The sequence below is a fragment of the Urocitellus parryii genome, unplaced genomic scaffold (assembly GCF_045843805.1).
Source record: "Urocitellus parryii isolate mUroPar1 unplaced genomic scaffold, mUroPar1.hap1 Scaffold_37, whole genome shotgun sequence".
Classification (NCBI taxonomy): Eukaryota; Metazoa; Chordata; class Mammalia; order Rodentia; family Sciuridae; genus Urocitellus; species Urocitellus parryii.
The window spans coordinates 10,708,768-10,730,255 of record NW_027553327.1 but is presented as its reverse complement, the minus strand read 5'-3'; the positions used below and the strand labels follow the sequence as shown (position 1 = coordinate 10,730,255).

The 21,488-nt window shown below is 36.8% G+C and overlaps 1 long non-coding RNA gene across 1 annotated transcript in view; it reads left to right on the top strand.

Annotated features, from left to right (window-relative positions):
- Positions 1-13,306: 13,306 nt before the first annotated feature.
- The window catches only part of LOC144252128 (uncharacterized), a 31,431-nt gene continuing 23,249 nt past the window's right edge, over positions 13,307-21,488 (top strand). Inside the window, exons 1-3 of the long non-coding RNA XR_013342916.1 lie at positions 13,307-13,410; positions 14,196-14,354; positions 17,726-17,891. This is a non-coding gene — a long non-coding RNA (uncharacterized LOC144252128). The remainder of the gene's footprint in view (positions 13,411-14,195; positions 14,355-17,725; positions 17,892-21,488) is intronic.

Genomic DNA, 21,488 nt, shown 5'->3' with positions numbered 1-21,488 from the left:
TTTAAACATATGCAGTTTCATTATGCCTACTTTAACAATAAACTTGGTAAATTCTTTTTATGTTATTTAGTGATGAAAATTTATATCATGGAATAGGATAATTGCTTCAAAATTTATGGGTCATTTAAAATTCAATTAATTATTAGGTCTATAACATCTTACAAAGGACTGAAACAGATTTCTAATTATTTGAATAAAAGCAGTTTTAGAATTTGTTAACAGTTGGGAGATTTTTTAATTATATGTTTTTATATTTTTACTGACTCTAAAAACCCTGAAGGACTTTTTAAAAAGCCTGTGAAGGTAAAAAGATTATTTATGATAGTTGTTTGTGAACCCATTGTTTATTCAATGCGTTTTTATTGGGCCCCTCCCAGATGTTGCAGACAGAGGGAGTCTGCATTGACAGTGTCCAACCTGGTCTGATGAAACTTACAGTACAGATATCCTATGTTAAGTTATGTTAAGGGAAATAATTTCCAAGGCTATGTGGATCCGTTCCTAGAATAAGAAAGGAGATTAAAACAGCATATTTGGGCTGGGGTGGAAGCTCAATGGAAGAGTGCTTGCCTAGCATGTGTGAGGCACTAGGTTCAATTCTCAGCACCACATATAAATAAATAAAATAAAGATCCATTGACAACTAAAAATATTTTTTAAAAATATTTTTTAAAAAGGTGAATAACTAGTGATTGACAGGACAGCACTTCATGGTCTGTAATCTCAAATTCACATCTTAAAACAAATGTGGCTCTCATGTGTGTTTTAAATACTATAGTGGATAACCAGGTTAATATGAGAATTGTTCTTTTCCATCATATTTTGGGGGAAAGTTGTCCTATATTTTGGTTCATTGGCTAGAAACCATCAGGAATCTTTTGTTAATCTGTGACTAAACTCTACAGTTTACCTTTTGAGTCTTTATTGTTAGGAACAGTGAGGAGTATATTGTTTAGATTAGTATTTTCTGTTCTCTGAATGGTGTACACATGTATGGCAAGGATGACGAGACTTTATCTTAATGTCTTACCTCTGTCATCTTTGTGGAACTTTTGTAACTTAAGGCTATTGCCATGTAACTAAAATCTGAATTCACATTATAATGTTTGTGTACATATGTTTTCAACTTGCAAAAAGTTTATCACTTTATTTGAGTATATTATGTCAATTTTGTTTTTATTTTTTATGTTTTTCCTTTTATTTAATATTGTACTCTGTCAATAATTTTTTTCTGGTTATATTTAAGTACATGTGAAGTAGAAGTAGTTAACGATTGAAATATGTATTTCTTGCTTAAAATTAATGTTTGTTTCAGCACAGGATGACAGTTGTTAAAATCTGATTGTTTGAGTACATAGGTCCTGTATTATTATGTGTCTAATTGTTGTAGTCCCAGACAATTTACTTATTTAGTGATGTTTAGTATTCTTCTTACATTGTTAAAACTCCAAAATATTATTGGTATAGACTGAAAAAGTAAGCAAAGCTTTGCACTGTATAGAATAAAATGAATCAAACTTTTCTCTCATTGGCAGTGGCAGAGGAATGAAGATAATGAGGCAGTGCTGTGCTGAGAAAGGAATATGATGAATAAAGCATAGTTTGAGTATTTATTTAAATACTTATTATCATTTATAAAGTGTTAATGCGAATTTAACATCATAAGTTTTAAACTAAAAAGCTGTAGATTTGCACTAGTGAAATAAAATTTCTTTTTCTTTTTTTTCTTTTTGCAGGATTTTGCTAATATAATGAAAATGCTAAGAAGCTTAATTCAAGATGGTTACATAGCCTTATTGGAGCAGCGTTGCCGAAGTGCTGCGCAGGCCTTTACAGAGTTGCTAAATGGTTTAGAACCTCAAAAAATAAAGGTAAAATTGCCAAATCATAGCTTGTTTATCAATACCAGTGCACCTCAGATGAATTTAGAAAAAATCAAGGCTTTAACTCGAATTTATATACCTTATACCTGGGCTGGGAGCAGGTGAATCTCCTCCAGGTTGTGGGGCACAGGTGATGATCCCAATTCAGAGTTTGTGATTACATTCAATGTATGATCCATGCTTATGTTCTCTTTTTGACCATTGTTGGGGTTATCAGAACCTTCTGGCCTTTCCTTTTATGAAAAGGAGTCTTTTAATAAAGCAAGAATTTGGACTCGCTTTTAGGTTGCATTTTTTATCCAGCAAGAAGGAATTAACTAGATAAATGAGTAGCTTAAGCAAGATTGTGAAAGCAGATATCTTACTTAATCTGTTACTAACACATGCAAAAACACATGATTTTAATTAAAAATTATTCTAATTTATTATGAACTATGCCTTAAACAACTGACACATCGATTCTGTGTTTTATTTTTTTTAATTTTTTTTTAGTTGTAGTTGGACACAATACCTTTATTTTATTTATTTATTTTATGTGGTGCTGAGGATGGAAGCCAGGGCCTCGCTCATGCTAGGCGAGCACTCTACCGCTGAGCCACAACCCCAGCACTGATTTTGTGTTTTAAATACTTGATATGAATATAACAGTTTTGTATTTGCAAAATATATTTTCTAATTCTATTTGATCATTAATTCAATCATACTGATGAATGATGTTATTACACTTGTTTAGTGATGTTATTACACCGTTGTGGCTAGAAGGTTAATGTGATGTAAACTGGCAGATTTATGTTTAGATTTTTAACTAAAGCCTTTTTATTGACAGCAATTGAACCTGGCCATGATTAAATATGTATTAGTAGTATATGGACTTGCCATTTCTCTGCTTGGAATAGGACAGTCTGAGGTAAGATTGTAACACAGAGAACAAACAATTAAAATAGGATATTGGTTTTGTAAGATATATAAAAACTGTTTTTCCATTTTGGCTCATTTCCTTCTGTGTACTTTCTTGAAAGGCTGAAATAGCTAAATTTAAATAATTTGTGCTTTTTTTTCTTTTTTTTTAAAGAAAACTTTGTATTCCTATTAGAAAAAAGTAATGCTTGCAGTACTGGGCTTCTACATCTTACTTACAAAAAAAATAAAGAATCTAATAGATCATGGTAGGCAAATTGCAAAAACATAAAGTTGAAGGAAAAGAGCAGGTTGGAGAACACAAACATTGTGATAACACTAGTGTATAATTTCGTATAGAACAATACTAAATATTGTTTATGGATATCTCTGCATTTTGTAAAACTGAAAAAAAATCATGGACTACCCGTTTATCATATTTAAGATAATGACAACATTTATTGATAAAAGAGGGAATGGGCCTGAGGAAGTTAGAAAGGAGATCTCAACTTTGTGTTATGCTGTTTTATTAGAAAACTGAAGTAAACATGATCATGCTTAATAGCTCTTAGTTGTGGGTGATGAGTAGTTTGGTGTTTGGTTAATTCTTAAGTGGAGGATTCAGGTAATAGCATACGGTCTGCATGTAGGTGTGAGCTCTAGTGGTCCCCATTACTCATGCTCTTCTTTAACTTTCCTGGGATGCTTACTTACCTGTGCTTTTCAGTGTTATAACATTGTTTGAGGTTCTCTAGAATGATTTCAAGTATTATAACATATCCTTTCTGCCAACTTGGATGCTAAACTTCCCTGTTAAAATGAAAGTTCAACTCTAAATTGCTACCTAGTTAAGATCAAACTTGACGTTTATGTTTTACTCACTTCTGAGAATCTACAGTGCCTGAGGTTCATTTTCCTTGTTCTTGATGTGACAGATGGAATGCCTTCTATTAATTCCTGTCTAATTCTGTTTTATAATATATCAATGGAAACAGGACTTCATGATTTTAATTCTATCTTGACAGAATAATAAATTTCATGCTTTCCCTTATTGGAATTGAAGAAATAGTTTCTTATACTCATGATTTACTATAAAATAGACAAATTTTTTTAAAAAACTATGAATATGGTAGAATTTATGCATTTAAAAGATTTTCATCAGCATAGACCCTTAAGGAAGTCATGTGTTGACCACAGTCCAGCCCTTGTTTCAGACATTCTTGGGATGCCTCTAAAGGGCTATTTTTTTTTTTGGGGGGGGCTATTTTTAAGATAGCTTTTGTCTAAGAGAGCAGTACTTAATAGGATGTAGATTACAATGTGTGTGCATGTGTGTATTTGTATTTGTGTGTTTTTTATCATGAATTTACATCTTATAGTATTAGCCAGCATGGGCCATCACTTTGTGTGTACAAAGAAACGTTTATATAGTTGGCTGTCTTATATTTTTGGCAAGGTTGGATTTGTTGAATTCCTGGGTTTCCATATGTTCATCTGATTAGCTACAGGAAATTTGTATAACTTCTAAGAAAATGAAATGCAGAGAATATAATTTTTCCATAAGAATTTTTTAATATACAGTTTTTTTAATATTACATGAAAGAAATCAACTTTGGGGTGAAGTCTGTTTTAACATTTTTCTTCTTGCATAAGTGATTATTGTTCTCACCTTTATTAAAGGAATTATCTGAAGCTGAAAAACCAGTTTAAAAGGATTATTGAACACTACCCCAATGAGGGACTTGATTGCTTGGCCTATTGTGAAATTGGAAAAAGTATATTTAAAAAAAACCAGGTTAGTAGAAATGACATTAATTTCCAGGCTGATAAATTTGAAGTCTTAATGTGATGATGATCCTTTTTCTGGAATTATTTTGTTACCTTATGTGTGGCACACTATTATGATTGTGATTTACTTTGAGGAGCTGACATCTTAGTATCGATATTAAGTATTAAAGCAAGATCAATCAGTGCAATTCTTGATGCTTCTTAATTTTGTAATTCATAAGAAAGTCAGTAATAGAGTATTTAACATGAAGAATTTAATATCCATTTGTACATTTCATGTATAAATGGTGACTGAATTGATATAAATTAGTACTTTAAAATATGGTTTATACATTTTGATGTTAAGCACCTATTTCCAAAACAATTGTATGAAAGTGTTTTAAATAAAAGGTACATGTTAACATGATGTTAAATACATCATAAGTTAAGCATAAAAACCTTTCTGAATTTCTATTATAGTAGAAATCCTTATTCCAAGTTCAAAATACAACTTTTCTCTAAATGTTTTATTGCTCTTAGTCTTGTCTCCCCAGATTGCCTGTATGACCCTTACAGAACAGGATTGTGTCTTGGGCTTTAAAAAAAGAAATCTATGTTTCCAATCACTTGCATTCAATATACATAGGTTACAGTATAAAGAAATAATTGTTCACTGATTGAAATATCTCTTATAATTTTTAATTTTCCTCATATTTTCATCTAACTTTTTAGGGAAAGTTTTTTATGAGATTCTTGGGAACCCAATCTTAGAGTGTGCCTGGAACCTCTTTGTAGATTTTTAAAGATTAAAGAAAATTCTTTTACTTCATGAAGTTAATTTTGAATTGGTCTGTAAGGATCAAGAAGTTACAAGGGAAATAGGATTTAGCAATCACCTTTATAGTAATAGCAAATGAAATTAATTTCAAAGTGTAGTGTAAATTGTTAGGACATACTTGTTTAATGCAACGGTGATATGCTGGTATTCACAAGGTCCAGGAAAGAAACATAAATGTGTAAAATCATGGAAATGTGGTAAACTGAAAAGTCTTTGCCATGTTGAAAGGCATTTACATTTTAATTCCTAAGTAATATGATGTGGGTAAAAGTCTAATAGCTGCTTTTTGGCATTGTAATGTACCATTTGTATCCTGCTGTTGATAATTGTCTTATGGTGGATGGTAGTCTAGCTTTTCTACATATAAATCTTTTTTTTTTTCAATTTTTTGTCAGTGAGTTATTGGCTTTTTTTTAAACTTTATTTTTATTTGTTTACTTTTATATGGTGCTGAGGATCGAACCTAGTGCCTCACGTGTGCAAGGCAAGCACTCTACTACCACTGAGCTACAACCCCAGCCCTACATATGAATCTTTACATATGTATAGGCAAAAATAAGTTTTTAAATTAGAAAATAGTTTCAAGATTGGAGAAAGCAGGGGATCTCTTTTTTTAGTCTAAAGAGAATAAAGCCCTCATTAACTTCATAATCTAATACTTCAGTATCTTTTTTTTTATTGTTGATTCCTAGGAATTGATGACTCTGGTATCTCTCTCTGTCTTTCCTTTTCAGCCTCTACACATACTTCATATGTGTGCAAATGTTTTCTTTTTTTTATTGGTTATTCACAACATTACAAAGCTCTTCACATATCATATTTCATACATTAGAATCAAGTGGGTTATGAACTCCTATTTTTACCCCAAATACAGATTGCAGAATCACATTGGTTACACATCCACATTTTTTTACATACTGCCATATTAGTGACTGTTGTATTCTGCTACCTTTCCTATCCTCTACTATCCCTCCTCCCCTCCCATCTTCTCTCTCTACCCCATCTACTGTAATTCATTTACCTCCATGTTTATTATCCCATTCCCCTCACAACCTCTTATTTTTTGAATGGAACAAAGTTGCATTTTAAAAGGAATAGAACACACCTTCCCATGATAAAGCCAAAGGCCAGGACACAGTTATATTTAGTTTATATTACTGTAATAGCAAGCAGCAATAAACCTTAGTTTTATTTAAAGGAAATTTAGTGTTCATTGAATACTTCCATCTGATGTTTTATTGAAGGTACTCCTACCAAGAAGCTCTAGGTCTTGTGAACTCTTGTAGTAAATGAAAATATCACATCACATCTTTTTCTTTTTTTTTCCTAATTCTGATTTTAGATTCCTAGAAGCTCTCAATCACTTTGAGAAAGCAAAAACCTTGATTTATCGTCTTCCAGGAGTGTTAACTTGGCCCACCAGTAATATGATTATTGAAGAGTCTTAGCCAGAGAAAATAAAGGTAACAGTTTGTTTTTGAGAATGTTCCCTGCTAGCTATATTAAGTGATGCAGGTGTTGAAAGACAGACAGTAGTACTCTCCTCACAGTCCCTGACATGCATTCTCCCTTGAAAGAGAAACAATGACTTTTAATGCACGTTTCCTAGGTACTAGTGACACACCTTCCATTCATCATTACATTTTCCTTACAGCAGCCTTGAGAATTGTGTAGTATGATCATTTCCATTTTACAGTTTAGATAGGTGAAGTGATGAGCTCATGGTTAAGCATCAAGGAAGTGGTAGAGCTGGAACTTGAGTTCAGGCATTCTGACATTAGTGCATGTGTTATTAAGCAGGATGCTGTACTGGTTGTACTTAGAGGAAGGTACAGTATTACTGTTTTATTATATTAATATCATTATTGAGATGGTACCTGAGTTTATGAATTGAATTATGAATTTAGTGTCATTTCTGGAGCCATATGGATGCTTTACCAATTCTAGAAAAACTAATAAATTTTGTCTCATATACCAGAACTTGCTTTTGTATGAAGCTTTTAAAAGTACAGGGGCCAACTTTTACAACTTAATAGTAAAAAGAGAAATAATCGAATTTACAAGTATATAATAGACATATCTGCAAAGAAAATAGTGATAACCCATTAGTACAATATTGTTAACCATTAAGGAAATGCAAATAAAAACACAGTGAGATACTGGTTCACACTCTGAGGATATGCATAGATATTAAGTGTTGGCAAGGGGATGGAAATATTATAACATTCATACTTTGCTGGTTGTAATGTAAAATGGTGCAGCTGCTTTGGGACAACAAGACTGGCAATTCCTCAAATAGTTAAACATAGGGTTACCATGTGACACAGCATTTCCACTACTAGATTTGTACAAAAAAAGGAAAACATGTTCTCCCCAAAACTTGTACATGAATGTTTATAGCAGCACAATTCATAATAGCCCCAAAGGGGGAACAACCCAAGTATCCACTGATGAATACATAAACAATAAGTACTGATATATGATACAACATGCATGAATCTTGCGAACACTGTACGAAATAAAAGAAGCCAGACACAAAGGTCACATGCTGTATGATTCTGTATATATGAAATATCCAGAATAGGCAAATCTGTATACAGAGACAGAAAATAGATTGTCTAGGTCTGGGCATTAGGGGAAAAAGATGAGGAACTGCTAATGGTATTGAGTTCCTTGTTGGACGATGAAAATATCTAAATTTAGATTGGTGATGGTTGTACAACATTTTGGATATATTAAAAGCCACTGAACTGTACTCTTATGTAAGTTTTATTATATTTATATCAACAAAGCTGTTACAGAAAAATAAAGCACAGAGATTATTAGATTTTCCTCTCATTATACCATATTGGGATGGAGATATACAAGTTATTGACAACAAAATCCAGTACTGAAAGCATGGTGTTAGTCTCTTGGGGGCTTCTAATTCTCTAGAGCATTAACAAATACATGTGACAGAGATAGATGAATGGGAGTGTTAGGATTTTAGATCAAGTTACATTGAGAAAGAGATGAATCATAGGATTTTCAGGCTTGCCGTAAGGCTTATTTTATCTTAATTGTTCGATTTCTCTTAATTCTTTCCTTTTTTTTTTTTCCTGCTTTCTGGGCAGTTCCTCCAAGACCTATTCTGAAACAGAAATGTTCTAGGTAAGATTTTTAACAATCAATCAGTAGTTTTTATATTGTCTCTTAGTATATAACTCTGTTAAATGCAGATTTCTAAATTGTGCTATTTTTTAAAATTGGCTGTGTAAACATATATAAATAAGTATTTTAAAAATTATTTTTATGGATATTTAAAACAGAACTAGCTTTAGAATGATTAAATACTGAAAATTTGAAAAAGTCACTATTTAGTGGTTGAACTTGTAAGTAAAATTATAACATTTCATGTTATGAAATTATCAACAGATTTGGCATTTAACAAAAATTATATAGTTAGCTTTTGGCTTTCAATTTCAAAAGCATTTTTGCTTTTTTATTTTTCTCCACTTTAAACATTTTGAACCAATGACGATTTCTTACCTTGAAATACTTAGTGTATTGTCAAAATTATTCACCTCTGTATCTTTCTGTTCAGATCAAATAATTCCAATCCTTTTTTCTTTTCTTTTCGGTCCTGCTTCTTGTTTTTCATCCTAAAAAGTGATTTTTTTTCTTATAATTTGTGACCAAGAAAAACCAAAAGAAAAGATGTATAGAATTATTTGTTGAAAAGGAATCAGTGTAACCAAATCAACCAAATTCCCATGTTGTTATTGGGGTGAAAATAATATTTTATTATGGGATCTTGCTTGCAGAGTACGTGTACTATTCTTATTTACCCTACACAGTAATTTATATACATTATGTACATGGAAATAACATCTATACAAATTATACATAGCTTTCTTAATTAAAAGTCACAGCCTATTGCTTGGAGAATGTTTTCTATAGTAGGCAACAGAAAGTAGTTCATTGAGCAATTAACAAAGGTAAATTATCACTAATTGTAAATGTTTATCAGCCTAGAGAAGCTAAGACTGAAAGAAGACAGAAAATTGAAAAGAAAGATCCAAAAACAAGAAGCAAAAAAATTAGCACAAGAAAGAATGGAAGAGGACTTAAGAGAAAGTAATCCACCCAAAAACGAAGAACAGAAAGGTATGCAGAAGTCCAAACATGATAAGAATAGTATGCATTTGCCTAAACGTACAAATACAGAATTATAAGGCTCATATTATTATTTAATTGAAGTATAGATTTCAATTAGTATTTTCATACTATCACTAAAATAAAGAATTCAGTTAGCGCGGCGCTCCTACAGCCCTGAGTCCAGGGTCCTCTGCGGCTCACAGGAAAGGCTGAGCACGCACAGCGTGGGGCGGAGCCTCTTGCAGCCAGATGGAGGGCTGAGTGCCAGGCTTCTTAGTAGCCTTCCAGGCAAAGGGCCCACCAGAGGCGATGAGGTGCTGGAGCAGGACTTATGGCAGTGCAGCCTGACAGGTAAGTGGGCTGCAGGAGAAGGGCCGCCCAGACGCGCCACCTGGTGCACACCAGCTTTTCGCAAGCCAGGTCTCAAAGGAGGTTTTCCCGGGCGGGGCTTCCCCTCCACTGGTAGGGGGTGGGTGGAGCTCGGTGCAGGGCACTTCGCGCGGTAGCCTGGCGGTGGGTGAGGTGGGGCGCGAAGCCGGGCACTCCAGCTGTGCGGGTGGCGCCCCTTGACACTTATAGTTTTGCCAGTTGCTTTCACATAGTATTAAATAATTTGAAATCGGTTTGGGGAAATGGAATTTTTCTTACATTCTGAATCAAAAAGCCCTAAATTAATTTTGAATTCATAATCTGAGTTTCATGATCTTATTTTTTTGATGGTAATCCTGATGGAATAGATATAGGAATACAAACAGGAATTGTGTCCTTGATGATAAAGAGATTAATGTCTTTATGGAAGGAAAGGTCACCCTTATGTAGAAAGCACTTAGTAAGTGCTTTGTACTATATGGGTCCATAAAAGAAGTGTTAGGTATGACCCTTGAGTATCAGGAGATCATTTCTCCAGTGTGTGTCTTACCTCTCTCTTAAAGCCAATAATAAGATACAATCAGATTCCTTTGGTCCAGTCTCTAACCAGGTCATATACCACACCCTGTCATTCAGTCCCATTGTCTCATGATTAGTCTTTGGGGAAGCTCAAAGGATCTGGTCAAAGGCATGGTCAGTGTTGGGAGAGAAATTCCATTTATGTGTTTAAGATTTCTTTTTTTTTTTTTTTTTTAGAGGAAGAGAGAGAATTTTTTTTTAATATTTATTTTTTAGTTATCGGCGGACACAACATTGTTGTTTGTATGTGGTGCTGAGGATCGAACCCCGGCCGCACGCATGCCAGGCAAGCGCGCTACTGCTTAAGCCACATCCCCAGCCCCGTGTTTAAGATTTTATTTTTCATATTTAGAGAGCAAATAATGTTTGAAACATCTAAAATTAGTTAATCTCCTTGGAGGCCTCAGAGTAGATTATCTAGGAGCTGAAGCAGTCCTGGACATTAGCCTTTTTCATACACTGTCATACGTGCCATCATGTTGTAGCTATAGCTGTGCCATATTTTCATTTAATGTTTCCTTCCAGCTTTCCACGAGGTTGTTACCACATATTGCCTGCAGATGGCAGCAATAGTTTAGGAATATGTCCCAAACAACTAAATGCAGCTTAAAATATCATCTTTGGTGAAGAAGGGCTGCACTAGCCACTATTAACTCAAGAGAAAGATAATTCTTTTTTTTTTTTTAACTTTTTTAGTGATGACAAAGCAACTTTATCATTATTATTTTTTTTTTTTTTTTTTTTTTTTGGAGAGAGAGAATTATTTATTTTTTAGTTTTCGGCGAGCACAACATCTTTGTTTGTATGTGGTGCTGAGGATCGAACCCAGGCCGCACGCATGCCAGGCGAGCATGCTACTGCTTGAGCCACATCCCCAGCCCAAGAAAGATAATTCTTATGGAACACAAACACATTTTCAAATGAGATGACTGCCTCGATAATTAGCATACAGTGGATAAAAACGTTGTGGAGCCTGGCACAGTAGTGCATGCCTACAGTCCCAGCTACTCAGGAGGCTGAGGCAGGAGGATGGCTTGAGCTCAGGAGTTCAAGGCCGGCCTTGCCAACACTGTGAGACCCTGTCTCTGTCCCAGGAGTAATGACCTCAGATTCTGGAATATGGGATGGAATCCTCACTGTTTTATCTTCTAGTGGTGCAACTTCAAATAAATCCCTTAATCTAGCTGTTTCCATTTCAGCATCTGCAAAATGAGGATAGTGCTAGCAAGGACACAGGGTTGTTGTGAGGGTTAAAAGAGTCAACACATGTAAAGTGCCATGAGCAGTGCTTGGCAGTAGTAAAGTAGAAGTGTAGCTCTTATTATTGGGTATTACTTAGCCTTTCTCCGTATTCAGTCATTAGTATTTCTTTATTCCAACTTTGATTTTATGGGAAGACTTCAATGAGAATGTTCCTGCCTGGCTTGTCTTACATCCAGCCGGGAGTTAGTAGTCCTTGTGGAAAGGAACCCTTCATTCAGTTCTTGGAACAAGCCCTTTTAGGCCTGTTTTAGCAATGAGCTCCAACGACCGTGGCTAGAGTGTGTTCTGTACAGTTTCCACATTTATCAAAGAGAAGCCTGTAGTTTGCTTCTTAGTACTCTAAATTCCTGAACCCAAAGTGCTCTTTTGGCCTTTTCCTGCACCATTGGAGAAAGAGCAGAGAGTTGTTGCATTGAGTGTTCTTGTCTTGAACTGATTTTATAACATCTTCTTTGATCAGTGTGGAAACCAGTACAGGAAGACACTCTCAGGTTTTCTCCACTCAGAGGCAGGTATCATCTGCTCTAATCATAGCTAGCGTCAGGTCTTCCTACCTTGTTGAAGCTGCAAGTGTGGTCATGTGTGTTTCTTACTGCCCACTGCAGACCTCTCATTGTTTTAAGATACATTTTTAGTTGTAGATGGGCACTGTTTTAGTCAGCTTTTTCACCTCTGTGACCAGAACCAACTGTGGAGGAGGAATGTTTATTGGAGGGCTCATGGTTTCAGAGGTCTTAGTCCATAGAAGGCCGACTCCATTCCTTGGAGCTCCAGGGGAGGCAGCATCATGGCAGGAGTGTGTGACTGAGGGTAGCAGCTCACATCATGATCAGAAAGCAGAGAGAGAGAGACTCCACTGTCCAGATACAAAATATATACCCCTTAGCCATGTGCCTGATGAACCCGTTCCTCCAGCCACACCCACCTGCCCCAGTTACCACTCAGTTAATCCCATTAGGGATTCATTCACTGATTAGGTTAAAGCCATATCCCAGTCATTTCTCCTCCAAACCTTCTTGCATTGTCTCACATGTGAGCTTTTGGAGGACACCACATCTAAACCATAACAGATGATACCTTTATTTTATTTATTTTTATGTGGTGATGAGGAAGGAACCCAGTGCCTCACGTGTTCTATCACTTGTGTTCTATCACTGAGCTACAACTGCAGCCCCCAGACCTCTTATTTTTGGAGCTGTTTTCTGAAAGAACTTGTGTCCTTATTCACAGACTGTTTGAAGCAAAATCCAATCAAGGTTTTCAAACAAATATTAAATGTCTTCACGCAATTAACTTAAGCATCCTTTTCTTCTGCTTACCTCTCATTCTGTTATATTTGATAGTTAAATTTTCCCAGTTCATGCAATGGAAGGTGAGGTAGCACTTTTGACCACTGTAGGGTGGTCAAACCTGAAGTCTGGGGCAGAAATGTCAGTTTGAAGGATGAAACCAGTCAGTTGGACTGATTTCTGATTTTCACTAGGACCTAGTCCTGCCTTGTGTATTTTCTAGTTCCCTATTTGTGTGTTGCTCATCATGTTCCTTTTTTTTATGGTTTTCAGGTGTAGTTGGCATGAACTTAAAAGCAGCAGATACTGTTATTTTTTTTGACAGTGATTTTAATCCTCAAAATGACTTGCGGGCAGCTGCCAGAGCTCACCAAATTGGCCAGAACAAGTGAGTGAGTTAGACATTGGCACCTTTCTGCTCTGTTGGCTTGCAGCTGTGGATTGGGGAGGAAGGTGGACCGTGTAGTCCTGACAACAGTGCCACGTTGGAGTTAGAGACCACTGGGTTTGAACCCCGTTGTGCTACTGGCTTGTAGAGTCATGTTGGGGGATCAGTGGTCACATGATCAGTTCAGACTCACTTTGTTGAAAAGAACAGTTAAATTCCAAAATGATTAGAAGAAACTTAGAATGTATTTAGTTCATGTTTCTCACGTTAGATCCTAATTCAGTTTAAAAATGAAGTTAAAGCCAGTGGGTGCACATGCCTGTAATCATTATCAGCATGGGAGACAAGCAGGAAGATCAAGTTTAAAGCCAACCTTGCAACTTACCTAAACCCTGTCTCAAAACTTTTTTTTTTTTTTAAGGCTAGGATTATAACTTCATGGTAAAGCTCCCCTGGGTTGGGTTCCCAGTACCACAAAGAGGAAACAAAGTTGTGTTCAGCTACCCTTTGACTTGAGGTAACATGCCTGCCAGGGGTTATCCTGGCTACAGATGAAGGCCTAATAGTGGTCACTTCGTCTTCCTTCCTCTTCCTCTTTTGGGGAAAAGTTCAGGAAGAAGTTGAGGCCAGATTTCTCTAACAAATGCTCAGGTCCCAATGAGCAGTGTCTTTTTCCTTTTTCCCTCAATGTGGCATTTGGTTCTGCTTCCTTTTGGGTGTATTTTCCTGGCATGCTTTTTTCCCCAGCTTTGCAGACTCCTAACACTGCTCTCATTTGACTCCAGTACAGGGCTGGGAAAGTGATCCGGCTGATTGGCCGAGACACTGTGGAAGAAATAGTTTATAGGAAAGCAGCCTCCAAACTGCAGCTCACCAACACAATCATAGAAAGAGACCATTTTACTCTGGGAGCCCAGAAACCTTTGGCTGATCCTGACCTCCAGGTAAAATGTATTCTTTTTAGAGTCTCATGATTTATAACTAGTACTCTCTGTGGATGAGAATGCAAATAAAAAGGACCAGCATTAACCACCCATTGTTGCAAATTACCCATTTTTTCATTGGCCTAATTCTTACCCTCTCAGTACCTAACTACATGCAAGGTGCCATACAAGCTAAAAATGAGGGTGGCATTTAAAGGCAGAGAAAATAGAATAAAGAAAATGAGCTTTGAACCATCTAACTTGGATTGAAATTCACATCTTATCCCTTATTGGATGTATGACTTTGAGCATGTAACTGAACATCATGGATCTAATCTCTTCATGGCTTCTAAAGATGAGTGTGCCACGAGTTACCTCAGAGACAATTTGTTTAAGTTCTTTTTTTTTCTTTAAATCAGTGATGATTAGTTTCATACCTCCTCCTTAATCCCAGACCCTTTGAGTAGTGACTTACAGTACTCATTCCATACTCAGAGATGAGTGAACAAGATTAGGAATTCAAAATTATGCCATAGGATATAGGGATGAAAGCACTAGAGTTAATTTGTTGAAGAAGGAAAAATTAGATGGGAGTCAAATGCTGGCTTAGAATATCCTAGAGAGCTCTCTTTTGGTAAGAGGTTTGGAGTTATTCCTTAGCATCAGCCTTTGAGATAAAATTGAACCTATATTATAATATACCCCAGGTCGTTTTGAGGGATTAGATGCAGAGAGATCAACCCCTAGTATCTAGTATGATTCAGGCATGAAGAGAGTAATAAATGTCTGAGAAAAGGTAGTAGCTGTGGGAAGATCTGCTGTAGGAAACTGCAGAGAAATGACAGGAGTTGGTTCTTGTTTTGAGGCAGGCAGTGAGAGAGAGCAAGTTCAAAGATGGCTTTAAGCCTGAAAGATGAGAGTAGAAAGTAGGAAGATAGGGATAGAAATTAGAAGGATGAAGATAATGTAGGCTTTAGTCAACAGAGTTTGTAGTAAAAATCAATATACATTATTGTTAGAAGGAGACTCAGAAAAGAAAGGAATTAGAAAAGTTTGCAAGAAAAACCAGGCTTTAAAAGGATCAGCTTATCAAACAAAAAATTCAAGAGGTATGTGAAAGGGAAAAAATTACACAGTATTACAAGCAGAATCATCAAATTTACAACTAGCCCAAGCATGAGTTTAAAAATGGCAGTTTTCTCACATCTGTATCTTTACACATCAGCATTGCAGACAGGGAAGGTGCTGTTTTTGTTAGGGAGTCACTGACCTGCAGGAAAGGGTCACAGATTTGGGGGGTTAGGGTTAGGGTTTTGTTTGTTTGCTTGGCGTTTGTATATCTTAGAGAGTAACTGGAGTCTTTGGCCTTTTGTGTTTTGAGTCTTCTGCATGCTCATCTGTCATGGTGGCTGGGCAGGCTGTGCATTTTATTTTCACACTATTGAAGAGGCAATTTCAAATGGAAGGTGAAAGCTTGAGAGAGAGGTGCATGTACACTGTAGGTGTCTAAATACACTTCTTCACAGGACCTTGGGAGAGGAGCTCATCATGGGCTGTTGTGAAGGCACAGGTGTCAGGAGTTAGAGGAGACAAATTCTCAGATGCTCGATGCTTCCCCAGTGGAGGGAGCTCCAGGCATTCAGTCAGGGGTTTCTCTATGACATTGGCTGCTAGCACATCATTGTGAAATGCACAGGCACAAACTCTGCCATGGGACCAGATCCTGGGGCCAGTACAAACTATGGGCTGGTGGAGAGGACCTCGGTGGGACTTCCTGCACAAGCCATGGCAAGAAATCACACTCTGGTTCTGTCTTGATTCTTTCCTCCCCACCAGACTGTGAGTTATTTATGGTTGCCAGGAACAAGGGTGATAACTCACTGCCTTGTCTCAAAATACAGCAGGACATTTTTTTAAGTTATTAAAAGAATCTAATAGTAAAAGACGTGGTTCTGGTTTGATAAATCTAAGCAGTATAGAGCAGTGAAGTCCTGAAAAAGGAGAGCAGGTTCCTTGTCTTAGAAGGAGAACACAACAGAAACAGAGAACAGATAAAGATGCGGTGAACACTTATTGAATGCTTACTGTGTGCTAAGCATTGTGTGACGTGCACTTTTTCCAGTTGTTTCAGAAGAAGAATAACAAAAAAATGAGATAGACGTTGTCTTTACCTCCATCTTAAGAAATTTTCCAAACATCAGATTCATGACTCTAATCCGAGCACTCTTTAACTTCCAACTACATGCTCTTAGTTACTATAATAAAGTGGTTTTCATTTAAAAAATGGGTAGTTCCTTAAAGACACGTTGTGAGTGAGCAGTAGCGAGGGAAGCCAGGAGACATAGTCCAAGGAGTGAACAAGTGAAGGGTCCCAGTATGGACTGAGCCTCATCATAAATACTTGGCTTTCTTCTGTTTTGGGTACTAAATGCCAAAGCCATTTGGCTTGGTTATATATATATACACATACATATATATATATATGTACACCAAGGTTAAATATAAATATAACAGGTATGGTTTTGGTTAGTTTTTGTCATAGTTTTCATCTTGGATATTTTCAAGCTAAAGTTTCCAAGTTACAGAATAGGCAATATAGAGATAACTAGCCAAATCTAAAAGGGCAAAATGAAAATGAAGTCCCATGATGTGGATCCCAATTGGTTCAGAATTCCTAAGAGATAGTACTTAGGGAGGTGGAGAGTTGCAAGTAGCAAATGAGAGCCAGGTAACACTATCTAAGATTCTGGTTCCTGTAGCCTTAGGAAGTAGGCTGAGTATATCCCCTAGGGGGAGCAAGAGGGCAGGATGGGGAGTGCCGCAGGACTATCCAGGGAGATTGAAATTGAGAAAGGGCTTTTGGGTCTGGTGATCAGGGTGGTTATGGTTTTGCCAAAGTGGGTCCCATAAAGCACTGTAGTAGCAAAGCGGCTTGGCAAGGACAGGTGGCAGCTCATGGTGAGATGAGGTATTCAGTGGCACCTTTTCTTTATAAGAGTTTGGCAGTGGGAGAGGTAAGAAGGTAGCCAACAGGGTCTCTGACTTCTCTGGGGACTGCTGGAAGTGCCTGTAAAAATTGCTGGTGAGAAGTGCTATAGAAGATGCTGGGAATCATTTTATCTGCCCCCACTCCTCAAAAAAATTGGAGGCCAAAAAATTTTTTTGGTATTGTAAATAATTGTCAAAGTCAACATCTCTGATCATCATTTATCACCTCTCTGCTTATTCCTCATCCAACTCCAAAACAGCCTGGCAGGTGTCATTTGTGATGGAAGAGAAGAAAGTCCATCAGGGAAAGAATTACCTGTTGTCATTTAGACACTTAGCAAGTCACACATCCTCATCTGTGTTTTCATGAGAACTAACTGGATCTCTCATTTTCTTCATTCAAGTTGAGTGACATACTGAAATTTGGCTTGGATAAACTGCTGTCTTCTGAGGGGAGCATCCTGGAGGACGTAGACCTGGAGTCCATCCTGGGAGAGACAGAGAACAGCCAGTGGGCCTCTGATGCCCTGCCTGCAGCTGGAGGAGGGATCAGAGAGCGGGAGGAAGGAAGTGAGTTGGGGTTAGGTGAGCCAGTGACTCCATCACCTCAAGCTAGGGTGTGAGTGAGATGCGTCCCCACGGGTAGTCCTGTGTCCTGCTCCGGCACCTCTCTTTCCTACCCAGCCCTATAGTCATCTGTTGACATTCTTAAGGCTTCCTGGTCCAAGAACTGCCAGAGTAATCCTTGTTCCCTTGAAGCTGGACTTTGAATCCAAGTGATGATATTAATGTTTATGGTCCTGTCAGTCTCAAGGATTAAATTTGAACCTTTTCTCTCTTGACGCAGACTTCTTCTCTGGAGTTTATTTGGTAAACCTGCTATCTTTATGATGGTGCTTTGCACAGTGATTCCTCTTCTCAATAGTAGAATGTTTTTTAAATTGCAAATGATATTTATGGACATTTATTGTGTTCATCAACAGTGCTGACTATGTCATGTGCTTTAGGTCTTTTAAGACCCATGAGGTGGGGGGCTAGGGTGGTGGGTCAGCGGTAGAGCACTCACCTCACACGTGCAAGGGCCTGGGTTCAATCCTCAGCACCACATAAAAACAGAAGTAAAAATAAAGGCATTGTGTCCAACTTCAACTAAAAAAATACATATTAAAAAAAAAGACCCATGAGGTGTAGGAGATCATTTTGTCTTCCTTTTTCTTTTTTCCCAAATTTGGTGTGTCTGTCTGTCTCTCTCTCTCTCTCTCTCTCTCTCTCTCTATATATATATATATATATATATATATATATATATATATATATATATATATATATATATATATTTTTTTTTTTAGTTGTAGATAGACAGCATGCCCTTATTTTATTTTTTTAATGTGGTGGCTAAGGATCGAGCCCAGTGCCTCACACATGCTGAGCAAGCACTCTGCCACTGAACTACAGCCCTAGCCCCACTATTTATCTTTTTGTCCGTTTTCTGTTCTGAAATATTTGAATTTCAGACTTGAAAGGGGTTTTGTTTTGTTTTGTTTTTTTCCTCATGATTATTTTTAAAATGACTGTTTTCCTGTATCAGCAATAGGGAGTCAATCTGGGCTGGTGTGAGAGGGTTTTACTGACCTTTTTTAGAATTTTTTATTCATATATGACAGCAGAATGCATTGTAATTCTTATTATACATATAGAGCACAATTTTTCATATCTCTGATTGTATACACAGTATATTCACACCCAGTTCCTGTATTCATACCTGTACTTTGGATAATAATTATCACATTCCACCATCATTAATAACCTCATGCCTCCTCCCTTCCCCTCCAACCCCTCTGCCCTATCTAGAGCTTGTTGTTCCTCCCATCTCCCACTCTCTATCCCACTATGAATCAGCCTCCTTATATCAAAGAAAACATTCAGCATTTGGTTTTTTGGGATTGGCTAACTTAGCATTATCTTTTCTAATTCCATCCATTTACCTACAAATGCTATGATTTTATTTTCTTTTATTGCTGAATAATATTCCATTGTATGTGTGTGTGTACACAGACACACACCACAGTTTTTAATCCATTCATCTATTGAAGGGCATCTAGGTTGGTCCCACAGTTTAGCTATTCTGAATTGTGCTGCTGTAAACATTGATGCAGCTGTGTCCTGTAGTATGCTGTTTTTAAGTCCTTTGGGTATAGATTGAGGAGAGGGACAGCTGGGTCAGATGGTGGTTCCACTCCCAATTTTCCAAGTAATCTCCATACTGCTTTCCATATTGGCTGCACCAATTTGCAGTCCTATCAGCAGTGTATGAGTGTGCCTTTTTCTCCCACATCCTCGCCAACACTTATTGTGGTTTGTATCCATAATAGCTGCCATTCTGATGAGTGAGATGAAATCTTAGAGTGGTTTTGATTTGCATTTCTCTAATTGCTAGTAATGATGAACATTTTTTCATGTATTTGTTGACTGATTGTATATTATTTTCTGAGAAGTGTCTGTTCAGGTCCTTGGCCTATTTATTGATTGGGTTATTTGTTTTTTTTTTTTTTTTTGGTGTTTAGCTTTTGAGGTTCTTTATATACCTAGAGATTAGTGCTATATCTGATGTGTGAGGGGTAAAGATTTGCTCCCAAGATGTAGGCTTGCTATTCACCTCACAGATTTGCTTCTTTTGCAGAGAAGAAAGAAACTTTTTAGTTTGAGTCCATCCCATTTATTGATTCTTGATTTTAATTCTGGCACCAAAAGAGTCTTATTAAGGAAGTTGGAGCCTAATCCCACATGATGGAGATTAGGGTCTACTTTTTCTTCTATTAAACGCAGAGTCTCTGGTTTTATTCCCAGGTCCTTGATCCATTTTGAGTTGAGTTTTGTGCATGGTGAGAGATAGGGATTTAATTTCATTTTGTTGCATATGGATTTCCAGTTCTCCCAGCACCATTTGTTGAAGATGCTATCTTTTCTCTAGTGCATGTTTTTGGTACCTTTGTCTAACATAAGATAATTGTAGTTTTGTGGGTTAGTCTCTGTATCCTCTCTCTGTTCTGTACCATTGGTCTACCAGTCTGTTTTGGTGCCAATACCATGCTGTTTTTGTTACTGTTGCTCTGTAGTATAGTTTAAGGTCTGGTATAGTGATGCCACCTGCTTCACTCTTCCTGATAAGGATTGCTTTAGCTATTCTGGGTCTCTTATTTTTCCAGATGAATTTCATGATTGTTTTTCTATTTTGATTGGAATTGCATTAAATCTGTATATCGCTTTTGGAAGTGTGGTCATTTTGATAATATTAATTCTGCCTATCCAAGAGCAAGGTAAATCTTTCTATCTTCTAAGGTCTTTTTTTGATTTCTTTCTTTAAGGTTCTGTAATTTTCATTATATAGATCTTTCACCCTTACTGAGCTTCTTAATTCAAGAGTTCTTTCTAGCCTGGCACAGTGGTGCACACCTGTAATCCTGGTGACTCCAGAAGCTGAGGATCATGAGTTCAAAGCCAGCCTCAGCAAAAGCGAGGCACTCAGTGAGAACCTGTCTCTATTAAATACAAAATAGGGCTGAGGTGGCTCAGTGGTTCATGCCTCTGAGTTCAATTCCCAGTACTAAAAAATAAATATTTAAAAATCTCTCTCCTCTCTCCTCTCCTCTCCCTCTCTCTCTCTCTCTCTCTCTCTCTCTCTCTCTCTCTCTCTCTCTCTTAAAAAAAAGACACAACTGATGTGACTATGTGTACAACCAGAGATATGAAAAATTGTGTACCATATGTGTAATATGAATTATAATGCATTATCCTGTCATATATAACAAGTTAGGATTAAAAATAAATAAATTTTTTAAAAAGATAAAAAAAAGTGGGAAAATCAGAAAGTAATATCGTTCCATGCTGTACATATCACTTCCCTTTCTCAAGTACAATCTGGCACAAAATGTGTTGAGAAGAGATTCCCCTCCAAAAAAACAAATCCACTGGGGCTGGGGATATAGCTTAGTTGGAAGAGTACTTGCCTCACACGCACAAGGCTCTGGGTTCAATCCCCAGCACCACCAGAAAAAAAAATCTGATATTATATCCAATGGCATGAACAAGATTTAAAAAGCCACATAACCATAATGAGAGCACAAAGCACACAAAAGGCTTTCTAGATTCCAATCTAGAAAAAAAACA